Source organism: Triticum aestivum, chromosome 2A (genome assembly GCF_018294505.1).
Source record: "Triticum aestivum cultivar Chinese Spring chromosome 2A, IWGSC CS RefSeq v2.1, whole genome shotgun sequence".
NCBI classification, from domain to species: Eukaryota; Viridiplantae; Streptophyta; class Magnoliopsida; order Poales; family Poaceae; genus Triticum; species Triticum aestivum.
Window position 1 is genome coordinate 682605651 of NC_057797.1, and position 11580 is coordinate 682617230.

At 43.7% G+C, this 11580-nt stretch overlaps 1 long non-coding RNA gene across 2 annotated transcripts; it reads left to right on the forward strand.

The window, feature by feature from the left end:
- The first annotated feature begins 675 nt into the window (after window positions 1-675).
- LOC123190209 (uncharacterized) lies at window positions 676-5731 on the forward strand. Of its 2 annotated transcripts, none has more exons than XR_006496215.1 (3): window positions 676-1217; window positions 2044-2342; window positions 5446-5731. It is a non-coding gene; the product is annotated as an uncharacterized lncRNA (long non-coding RNA). The 2 variants fall into 2 exon arrangements; XR_006496214.1 differs by having other exon boundaries at window positions 683-1217; window positions 2061-2342.
- Window positions 5732-11580: the final 5849 nt, after the last annotated feature.

The following is an 11580-nucleotide window of genomic DNA, read 5'->3' on the forward strand; positions in this document are numbered from 1 at the left end:
AATGCACACTCATAATTTGTTATGATGCACACACGGTATTTTTCATGTAAATAGTATGATAATCTATTGTTGGCTATTCAATGCTGCTTACGACAACCTTTTAATCTGAAGATGTGTGGTCAACTTTTTAGTGCCACCTTGTTCACTGTAGTCACTTAATCAGCTGATTGGACTTGAGTCCTTCTGGCTATCCCAAGGCTTTTTATGGAGTGTATGTAGCCTACTTGTGCTTACAATTTTAAACAGAGGGTGATGGTTTTTATCGATCGAGAGAGTAGAGGTTGATCAGTGAGATGTCATATATCTAAATGCACGTTGTCGTTCTGCACCACCAACACCATGTTGTGCAACTTGATAATTTACGCACAGGGCACACTATACCACGACACCACATTCACTACAGACGTGTGTTGGGAAAAGTACAACATACCATCAGACTGTTGGTCGGGAAAACTTGTATCAGACTGTCGGTCGGCAATACAAACATGTAGCATCTAATTGTCGGTCGAGAATACTTTACTATCCCACGTCACATTATCGGTCGGGAACGCTTCACTTCCCCTTGGATTGTTGGTCGGCAATGAACGCCGACCGATTGTCTGCGGGTACTGGGCCGGCCAGGTAGCTGCGCGCGGGGGGATGAAAACTTGGCGCGGAAACAGCCCACTACGCGAAAAATCCCTCCTTTTCTCGTCCTGCCTCCACCCCGTTCCACAGACTGCCCCCAAATCTCGTTCTGCCTCCAAACCTAAATCCTCCACCACCGCCGCCGCGGCCGCCGCTCGAGCCCTCTCTCGCCGCTCGTGCTCTCTCCCCGTCCGGCTACGTGCTCTCCTGGCGGCGAGTCTGTAGCCCCCTCTCCCGCTCGTTCTCCAGTGTCTCCACCGCCGACCCCACACCATCCTGCCACGGCCACGCGCTCCACTGCTGTTCCCCGGCTAGTGCTCTCTCCGGCCAGCCACCACGCGTAAGCTTCCAGCGAGGCTGACGCCACCCTGCCTGGCCCGTACTCCCCATTCTCCACCGTCGTATCCACCATTTTCATCGAAGTACAGAAGAGATCTTGGCGCCGGCGAGAGGGGGCTCGGGATAGGGCTAGTGAGGGGCTTTGGATATAGAGGAGAAAAGATGCCCTCGGTTCCTCCCCTTTCGGCCTTCCCCGGCCGGATCTGCTCCCATTCATCCACCCTGCCTGAATCCCCGAGCTCCTCCCTCAGGTAGTTCCTCTGCTCACCTCTCTTCCCCTGCTTGTGCTGCTGCCTACTTGCTGCTTGCTACTACTGCGTGACCGTGTGCCTGCTTGCTGCTTGCTACTGCTCCTGTGGTGCTTGCTGCTTGTGTGGTTGTGGTGTGCTAGCTGATTTTCTGCTGCGTGTGCTTGCTGTGGTGTGCGGTGTGCTGCTAGCCAAGGTTGTGCTGCTGAATGTTGATGTTCTACTGCCTACTGATTGGTGATTAATCCAATTTCTTCCTTGGAAATAGCATTAGGCAATATACATGTCAATAGGTTCTCCCCTTGAAAACTGAAACTTTGCTACGAATTGTAATTCTGTTAAACCTTGTAAGCAATGAACTGTACATTATCTGAGACAACTTTATATGAAGAGAATAACAAAAATATTTTGTATACCACCAACAGGTAAGAAGTGGCATTGAGCTAAACATACTTAATAAGAGGAGAATATAGACACTGATTTATCTCTAGACATGGTTCAATCTTGCTGTTACACTCAAATGTTTGTAAACAAAACTTTTTCTTCGGGACAGGTGAAAAATAATGTGTTCTTTTCAGAAGAGTACAGATGAAATTGTGTTGCTGTAAACAAATAAGGCGGACCATCTAATACAACATTGTTTCAGAATATGTGGTTTTGGAATGATTATTCCATTTTTTATTATGAGACCTGGGTAACAAGATAAAAGTTTCTTAGATGGTATACTATTCTGTTGATTCTTTTCCCCTCATCATTTACATTTTACGATGCTATTTACTGCTTAGCAAATGCTTTTGCCGCTACTGTTCTTAATCATTTGAGTTCTTAGTCCTTTCATTTATGTAGGAATGTCTGAAGAGAGTTATCCCCTATGGGCACATGGATATTGCATAATCAGTCTTTTCAAGGGAATAATTTGCCTAAAGAAGGTGAAGCAATCAGCTAAGCAATGAAACTGGAGTCAAGTAAAGAGAAATATTCCAGTGGCAATCAAGAGGTGAATCGTAAACATTCTGAAGGAGACAAGTCATCCACCCATCCAACAAAAAGTGTAGACAGTTTAAAGCTAACAGCACTTGATCTGGGCAATAACAGCGCATCAGTTTCATCTAGTTCTGACATAAGAAGGTAACGCACTTCTATGTTCCACTGTACATCTATTTTTACATGTATGTCTCAATCACTATGTTTCTAGTCTTCACTGTGTAGGTATATGTCTCTTGCAAGTGTGCTATTCATTGCAGTGGCATACTCGTGTATGCTTCTACTATGCGCACCTTTTTTTTTGAGGGAAAAAAATTGCCTATATTGCTTGTCTATGCGCACCTTGCTTTGACTGACTTTATTGCTTGTCTATCTAAGGCCTATATATAATTGTCGGCGTATATTATCAAATAGTGTTAGGCACATTTGCTTACCTATTTAAGACAACATGGATTCTTTTTTATTACTGCTCTGTTTTATAAAAACTGGCCGTTTGTTTTCTATTTTTATCTTGGCACATATGTTGTCTCCTTGGTGCTTTTGTTTTCTTCGAAGAATTCTTTCTAATTGGTTTTCTTCATCAGTTAAATTAGTTTCTCTATAGGAAAAAGGTGTAGCGTGTGAAGAATGTTCGTCTTCAGATCCGTTACTCGCTTCTTGTTTTGCCCTCTGTATCCTATCTATTTCTGTAAGGTCGCCATGTGGTATGAATTATGTACAATTTTTTTGGGCAATGAAACATCTTATTATATCCCTCTAGTTTCATATTAGCTATAGATCACAATGCAATATATTTATTCCTCCTTGCTACATGGTTCAATTTTTTTTTTGTTATGTATGGTTTAGTTAACAGGCTAACCTTGTTTGTTCTTTTTCTGAGAGCCTCACGTGTGAGCTTGATACAGTCCAGAAAAGCATTAGCTTCTGCAGAGTAGAGGCTAACATGCTAAGATTATTCCTACCTCAGTCTCCTAGACAACAGCCCACAGAAGTATCATTTTAGCTTCCGTGGAGCGCAAGGAACGATCAAAGCCCACAGAAGTATCGGTTTAGCTTCCGCGGACCAGAGGAACGACCACAGCCCACAGAACTATCGCTTTTTCCTCTTCCTTCTTTGTTGCACGGTGGACACTCGATTTCTCGTGGGATTTTGGCCATCACGATCCTTCTTTAGCTGCTGGATGAGATGCTGTCATGACATTTTGAATCTCTCGCTTGCCCAGCTCACAGAAGTACCACTTTCTCCCTTTTCTCCTTTGCACCCACAGTGGACTCTGAATTTCTTGTGGGATTTGTGGCATCACGATCCTTCTTTAGGTCCTCTATCAGATGTTTTCATGGCATGCCAAAGGTTCATGGTGGATAAGATGCTGTCGTGACATGTTGAATCTCTCGCTTGCCTACCCGATAGATGTATCGCTTTCTGCTTTTCCTCCTTTGCACCCACGGTGGAATCTGAATTTTTTGTGGGATTTGTGGCATCACGATCCTTCTTTAGGCCTTGTTCGGTTAGACAGAGTTTGGAGAGTTTTGAAAGGGATTGGAGGGGATTAAATCCCTTGCAAGTCAAAATCCACCTCAAACCTCCCCAATCTCCTCCAATCCCTGTGGCGAGGGGATTAAACGAATAGGGCCTTAGGCGATCTATCGGATGTTGCCATGGCATGCTGAAGGTTCATGGTGGATTTGGATCCTGCCAAAGTAGTACAGGCTTTTTTCTTTCTTTCTTTTTTGTGGGGGGCCAAAGTAGTACAAGCTAACGACCACATCCCACAGAAATATTGCTATCTCCTCTTCCTCCTTTGCACGCACAACGAACACTAAATTTCTTTCGTACTCGATGAGATCCACGCTGGGTTGCCGGATGGCTGCCATATCCGCGGCGCCATCGTGCTACCAAGACGCGGAGCGCGGCAGATGCATGCAGGCATGGGCATATTACTATATAAGATTGACAATATGTCCCACTCCAATACGATCAAGACTCTTCAACCTGATTTTCCCACCAAAATCAATCAGGCCATGAATCAATCTGGCAACTAACTATTAAATTGTACGCTTTCAAAAGGAAAGAAAAGTATCAAGTTGTACACATGCACGTGACCTCCTTTTCTTTAGCTGGAACGTAACCAACTTGTATATGTATATTTAGCAAAAAACAATTGCATGGGATGTATATTTAGCCTGGTTGACTGTTTCTAGCAACGCTGGAAAAAAACTGCTTTTAGCACATGGGTATGTCGTGTGTTTATGATGATAAAGCAGCCAATATTAATTTGTAAATGTCATGAGCGATAATTTCATGTTTTTAACTTTTGGACGGCAATACAAATTGCACCTCGCTCACGCTGGTGCTATTACGTGTGCCAACCGGACTACTGCTTTTTTTTCCTTAATCGTGTTTGGCTCCCGTCGGACTACACACTTTTTTCCCTATGATTGTAATCGTGTTTGGCTCCAGCGTAAACATATATCTGTTTGTACGTGACAGATTGTACCCAATAGATGTTCTACATAACTGTTCATCTCTTTAGCTCAGCCGTTATAATTAAAATCAATGGATACTATTTTTTTTAGCATTTGTGGATTAAGGTGATGGCTTGTTCTTCTTCTATTTTAATTATATAATCGATACCTACACCTCTACATTTCCAATTGCAGTCTGGAGATTCAAATTTAGATATGAAAACTATATGGGGTTTTCAATTCTTCGGGAATGTTACTACATATATTTTTACATGTTTCTCTCTGAGGCTAATTTCAATTTCACACCATCCTGGGTGGTACTGTGCGTGTAGTACATGCTCTGCTTCATCTTCTTTTTGCTCAAACCTCCATCTGTCAAGTTCTACCGCGAAAAAAAACAGCTACATAGATATCACCGGTAGGGGCCTGACAAAATGTTACATATCTCAGTTTTGTCATTTAAACCCATTTGATGTCTCTATCTTCATAACTCTGTCTTGCTCTACCTTCAGATAGCCATAAACATTCAGTTCAGAGCAGGATATTGTTTGCTGCTATAATCATACCTACAACACAGTTCTACATTTCTAATTGCAGTCTGGAGATTCATATTCAGATATGAAAATATATGCTTTTGTTTGCAGCCCAATGCGGAAAGATACCAAGGGTGCCTCCTTCCCCGCTAGTGCTAATGAATTCTCTTCAGTTGAAGGCAGCTTAGAGAAAATATCATGCTCTCCAGCTATGGTGTGGAATATTAACTTGGGATTTTGACTTGCAGATGTTCAAGCTGGAGGATGTGGCGATGGGAATATGGATCAATGAGATGAAGAAGGAAGGCTTTGATGTCAAGTACGAGAATGATGGAAGGATCTTGGTGGGTATCTAGTTGCTCACTACCAGGAGCCAATGTAGATGATGTGCCTCTAGGGCAAATTCCAGAAAACAAAGCGACATATTTTTTGCTCTCAAACAATGAACCATAATGTTTGCTCTAGTTAATTAATTAAATTAGTTTATGGGAAATTTGGATGTGAAAAGTAATGAATGTGTGTTATTATTGTTTGCTTTCTGGTTAACGACATGCACGTTACTGTAATGAATTTTCTAAGTTGATTGATATTCCGTTGATAACATGAAATCTAGTTATATGGGAGGGCTAATGCTAGGCCCACCAGACTGTTAGCTGGGAAAGAATGCCCTGTGTGATAGTTGGTTGGGACAGGCCCATAGCAGCCCCAACGGATTGTCGGTCGGGAAAGAATATTGTGTCAGATAGTCGGTTGGGAAAGGCCCATCACAACCCCAACGGATTGTTGGTTGGGAAAGAATACCGTGTCAGATAGTTGGTCGGGAAAGGCCCATGGCAGCCCCAACGGATTGTTGGTTGGGAAAGAATACTGTGTTAGATAGTCGGTCGGGAAAGGCCCATGGCAGCCCCAACGGACTGTTGGTCAGGAAAGGCCCATAGCAGGCCCAACAGAATGCTGGTCGGGAAAGATACATCATAGCTGACAACCAGTCGGTCGGGAAAGGGTTTCCCCGTCTGGACTTTCCCCAACAGACAGGGTCGGTCGGTAATAGGCTTTCCCGACCGACTGTCTATCGGCGTAACATGTATTCCTGACCAACCTGGCTGTCGGGGATGTAGTGTTGTGGTGTAGTGGCAGTGACCAGAGGCGGACATCGCTATGTCACTAACTTATGTGTAAATAACATAATAATTTACGCTCCGCAGACTTGATAACTTACATACAAACATCATGATAACTTTAACAACGGAGGGTGGAGGGAGTTATTGAAAACTGAAGGAAATATACCCTAGATGCAATAATAAAGTTGTTATTTTATATTTTCTTATACCATGATAAATGTTTATTATTCATGCTAGAATTGTATTGACCGGAAACTTGATACATGTGTGGATACATAGACAAAACACCGTGTCTCTAGTGAGCCTCTACTAGACTAGCCCTTTAATCAAATATGGTTAAATTTCCTAACCATAGACATGTGTTGTCATTTGATGAACGGGATCACATTATTAGGAGAATGATGTGATGGACAAGACTCATTCGTTAGCTTAGCATATTGATCGTTCAGTTTTATTGCTATTGCTTTTTTCATGTCATATACATATTCCTTTGACTATGAGATTATGCAACTCCCGGATACCGGAGGAATACCTTGTGTGCTATCAAACATCACAACGCAACTGGGTGATTATAAAGATGCTCTACAGGTATCTCCGAAGGTGTTTGTTGGGTTGGCATAGATCGAGATTAGGATTTGTCACTCCGAGTGTCGGAGAGGTATCTCTGGGCCCTATCGATAATACACATCATGATAAGCCTTGCAAACATGTGACTAATGAGTTAGTTACGGGATGATGTATTACGGAACGAGTAAAGAGACCTGCCGGTAACGAGATTGAACTAGGTATGATGATACCGGTAATTGAATCTCGGGCAATTAACATACTGATGAAAAAGGGAATAACGTATGTTGTCATTAAGGTACGACCGATAAAGATCTTCGTAGAATATGTAGGAACCAATATGAGCATCCAGGTTCCGTCGTTGGTTATCGACTGGAGAGGTGTCTCGGTCATGTCTACATAGTTCTCGAACCCGTAGGGTCCGCACGCTTAACGTTCAATGACGATTTTGTATTATATGAGTTATGTGATTTGGTGACCGAATGTTGCTGGAAGTCCCGGATGAGATCACAGACATGACGAGGAGTCTCGAAATGGTTGAGAGGTAAAGATTGATATGTATAACGATGATATTCAGACACCGAAAGTGTTTCGGGGGTACCGGGTGCATTTCGGGTCACCGAAAGGGGTTCCAGGCATCCCCCCAGCAACTACATGGGCCTTAATGGTCCAAGAGGAGGACAGACCAGCCCCTAAGGGGCTGGTGCGCCTCATGTAGGCTAAAATAAGAGGGAAGGAAAGAGGAGAAGGGAGAAAGGAAGGGGAGGGATTCGGCCTCCCCCTTCCTTCCCTCCTCCTCCCTCCTCCTTCCTCCCCCCTCCGGACGGATATGGAAGGGGGGGGGGGGCGAATTGGGAGGCGCCCAAGTAGGATTCCTCGTACTTGGGGCGGCCCCTTGGCTGCCTATCCTCGCCTCCAACCTATATATATGAAGGGGTGCACCGCTAGAACACACAATATTGATTCTTAGCCATGTGCGGCGCCCCCTCCATATTTTACGCCTCCGGTCATATTGTTGTAGTGCTTAGGCGAAGCCCTACGTGGATCACTTCACCATCACCGTCATCATGTCGTCGTGTTAACAAAACTCTCTCTCGACACTTTGCTGGATCAAGAGTTCAAGGGATGTCATGTCTGTGATCTTGCGACTTGCTAACTTGGGTGCAAATACCATGGTAACTTTGTCCAAAGAGGAAAAAATTGTTGAAAAATATACCCCGATAACTTACGTGAAAATAGAACGGTAATATACAAATCGTATACCTGATAACTTACATACAAACACCGTGGTAATTTTGACTAAAGGGCGGAAAAGTTGTCGTAAAACATATCCACGATAACTTAAGTTAAAATAGCACGTTTATATATGAACCAAAAAACCCGATAACTTACGTACAAAGACCATGATAAGTTTGATTCGGGTGGACGAAGTTGTTGAAAATATACCTGGGGAACTTATGTGTATATAGCACGGTAATAGTCTTGATTTGGGAAAAAGTAGTAAAATGTGGTCGAAAAATACACTGGTAACTTTTGTATGTAAATAACATAGTATATTACGCATCACAACCTTGATAATTTAGGTCCAAACACCGCAGTAAATTTGATCTGGAGAAATTTTTTGTTGAAAAGATACCCCGATAACTTCTGTATAAATAGCATAGTAATATACCCATCGCATACCCGATAACTTGCGTACACATACCATGGTAATATTTGAGTCGGTGAGGAAATTATTGAAAACATACCCCCGTAAATTTTGTGTAAATAATATGGTTACATACACATCACATACCTACGTACAAACACCACGGTAACTTTGATCAAGCGAAAAAAAATTGTTAAAATCGTACCGCCTGGTAACTTATATGAAAACATCATGGTAATATACGAACCATGGCTGATAACTCATGTACAAGCACCGATATAACATTGACCAAAGAACATGGTAATATACGAACCGCAGACCTAAAAACAACATGGTAGTATAGGAACCGCAGGCCCGAAAACTTATACGAATACAACATGGTAATATTAAACTGCAGGGTCGATGAATCATTTTTATGCCTTCGATAACTAAAGTGGAAATAGCACGGTAACTTGCATATAATGGGCATGGTAACTTATGTAACCTTGGTGTGGTAAATTTTGGCTGAAAAAAGTCACTGGAACATGCCAACATGGAATCTAGTTTTGAACGTCTCATCGCGACGATTTTTTATGGAAAAACGATTTTTACATCAGACCGATGGTTTGAGCTACAAAACATTTTAAATTTTTGGAATAAAAAGAATCTAGAATGGCATCAGTTTTTTTGTCCTCTAGTGTAAAAATATAATTAGAATGAGAAATGCACGTGAAAGGAGGAATAATGTTAATGTATGCGTATATTTAAAGTGAAGGAAGTAGAAATGTAGCAGTTTTGCTTATATGGCACACATGTGCCAAATATCACAGTCCTTATAGAATATATATTTACATCTGAATATGTTGTTACGGAGCGAGCGGCGGTGGTTGTCATACCCCACCATGTAACTTACTACTGTTGGTGAAACTCTCTTGTGCAGAAACGCCGATCTTGTAATCTTTATCCTACTTATAGGCCGTATTGCGAGCAATGCACTCGTGTTTTACTGACAGGTCTTTGAGGGAAGTTCCAAACATGGAGGTAACATGAAATTTATCATTGAAAGTTGTGTTTTAAACTTGCAAAAGAATTGCTAAGCCTATTCAATCATTTCTATTTTACCCTAGATTTCACTCCATACCATAATTAAGATACAAATGGGTGTTATTGATGTCGAGGATGTTAGGAATAAGCCACGACATGATGGTGACCAGCGTGTGTGTGCGTGTCGGTCGAGTCCGAATCAAGCCGGTTTGTAGCCAGGTGTGTGATCGTGAGGCGTCAGGAGTTGTGGTCGCGGCGATCAGTTGAGCCAGCCGCAACGTATGCCCTGGAACGCGTCGTGTGCGCGGCCTGGGCGAGCGGGCCGCTAGGCGTGCGTGCGCAGTGGAGGCTCGCGTGGGCGCTTTGTCCAGCAGCTTCAGAATCGGCCATATCGGTGAGCTGCATGCATGCATGAGTTGTCAGCTGGATGAGGTTAGTTAGGTAGCTTGGTGCGTGGAGTTAGTGGCCGGTGTGGTGGCCGTGTGCGTGTGTGTGCACCTGGGTATAAAACCCCTTCCCTGTGTAGTGTGTACTGATGTAAAGTGGTGCGGTGAGTTGCCGAGCCGTGTGGGTATGTGCCCAGGTTGAGTAAAGTGAAGCCGTTCATGCGGCCGAGGCGCTGTTCGTGCGACGAAGTGTTTGTGCGTTGGAAACATGTGTGTCCCTTTCCTTCTTTCATCTACGTCTGAGCGAGTGTGAGAGTGAGATAGTCCGGATTTGTCCCAACAATTGACATCAGAGCCTTGTATAATCGCGGTGAGTCGGTGATGGAGGTCGTGGCCGCGCGGCGAGGAGGCCGCGGAGGTCGCGGCACGGGTGGCGTGGAGCGCCGTCGTGTAGCATGCACGCGACGCCATGGCGTCAGCCATTCGATTGCGACGGCATCGACGGCGTGTGTCACCGGCGGTGAAGGGACTCGGCGTGTGTCGCCGGAGAAGTGGTGTATGTCACCGGAGAGGAACAAGAAATCACGTTGGTGACCGGCGTCAGTGCGCCAGGTTGAGTCCGTGGAGGCGGCGACTGGCGTCAGTGCGCCATGTCGAGTCTGCGGTCATGGTGACTACGACGATGGGAGCAGCAGTGTCAACTCCGGTAACGGCGAGCAGGCAGCACGATATAGCAACGGGCGGAGGCATCCAAGACAATGGCAACGACGACAAGCTGCAACAACTTCGACGATGACGAGGTTGTGGCTTAGGAGGAGAAGAAGAGTTAGAAGCTTTTTTTAAATAACTTCGAATCTATTCATCAACTATCAAGGTAGTAAAAACACTAGAAGTAAAAAATACATCTAGGTTCATAGAGCACCTAGCAACGACTACTAGAACTAGAGCAACCCGAAGGCGCGCTGCCGTCTTCGCCCCTCCCTCATTGGAGCCGGACAAACCTTATTGTAGTAGACAATCGAGAAGTCGTTGTGCTAAGGCCCTATAGGACTAGCGCACCAGAACAACATCCGCCACCGATGAAGAGAAGCGTAGATCAGAAGGATCTAACCTGTAGACACACGAACACAGGCAAACAAAGACAAGATCCACGTGGATTCACTGAAGACAAACGCGGACCGAATCCCGTGAGAGTTAGAAGCTCATGGATTAAGAATCTGAGTCCAGTAGAAGAAAAGTTTCAGATTCAGTACTCCAGATACAACAATACGGTATATATAGTTAACTTCGTACTTTATATTATCAATTTTTTTTCCTCCAAGAGTACTCCGGATATCATCTACTCCCTCTTATATTAGTTTACGGAGGGAGTACACATCAAACAAGTAACATTAATATGTTGTTAAAAGCAAGGAAAAGTAACAAGTTCAGTTTCACAAAGTTTCCCTCCATTCTTGAATGTACCTATTTTTATTTGTTCCTTTTAATAAAATTCTGGTACGCATGACGGCAATAACATTACTTTTAAATTGTCGCTAGAGATGAGGGTAAATTTATTTCTGAAAATTTGTCAGAGTTGGATAGAAGTGAAACGCAGTGGCATGCGAAGTGGGTATTGTGAAATGAGTGCCATTATTTCAC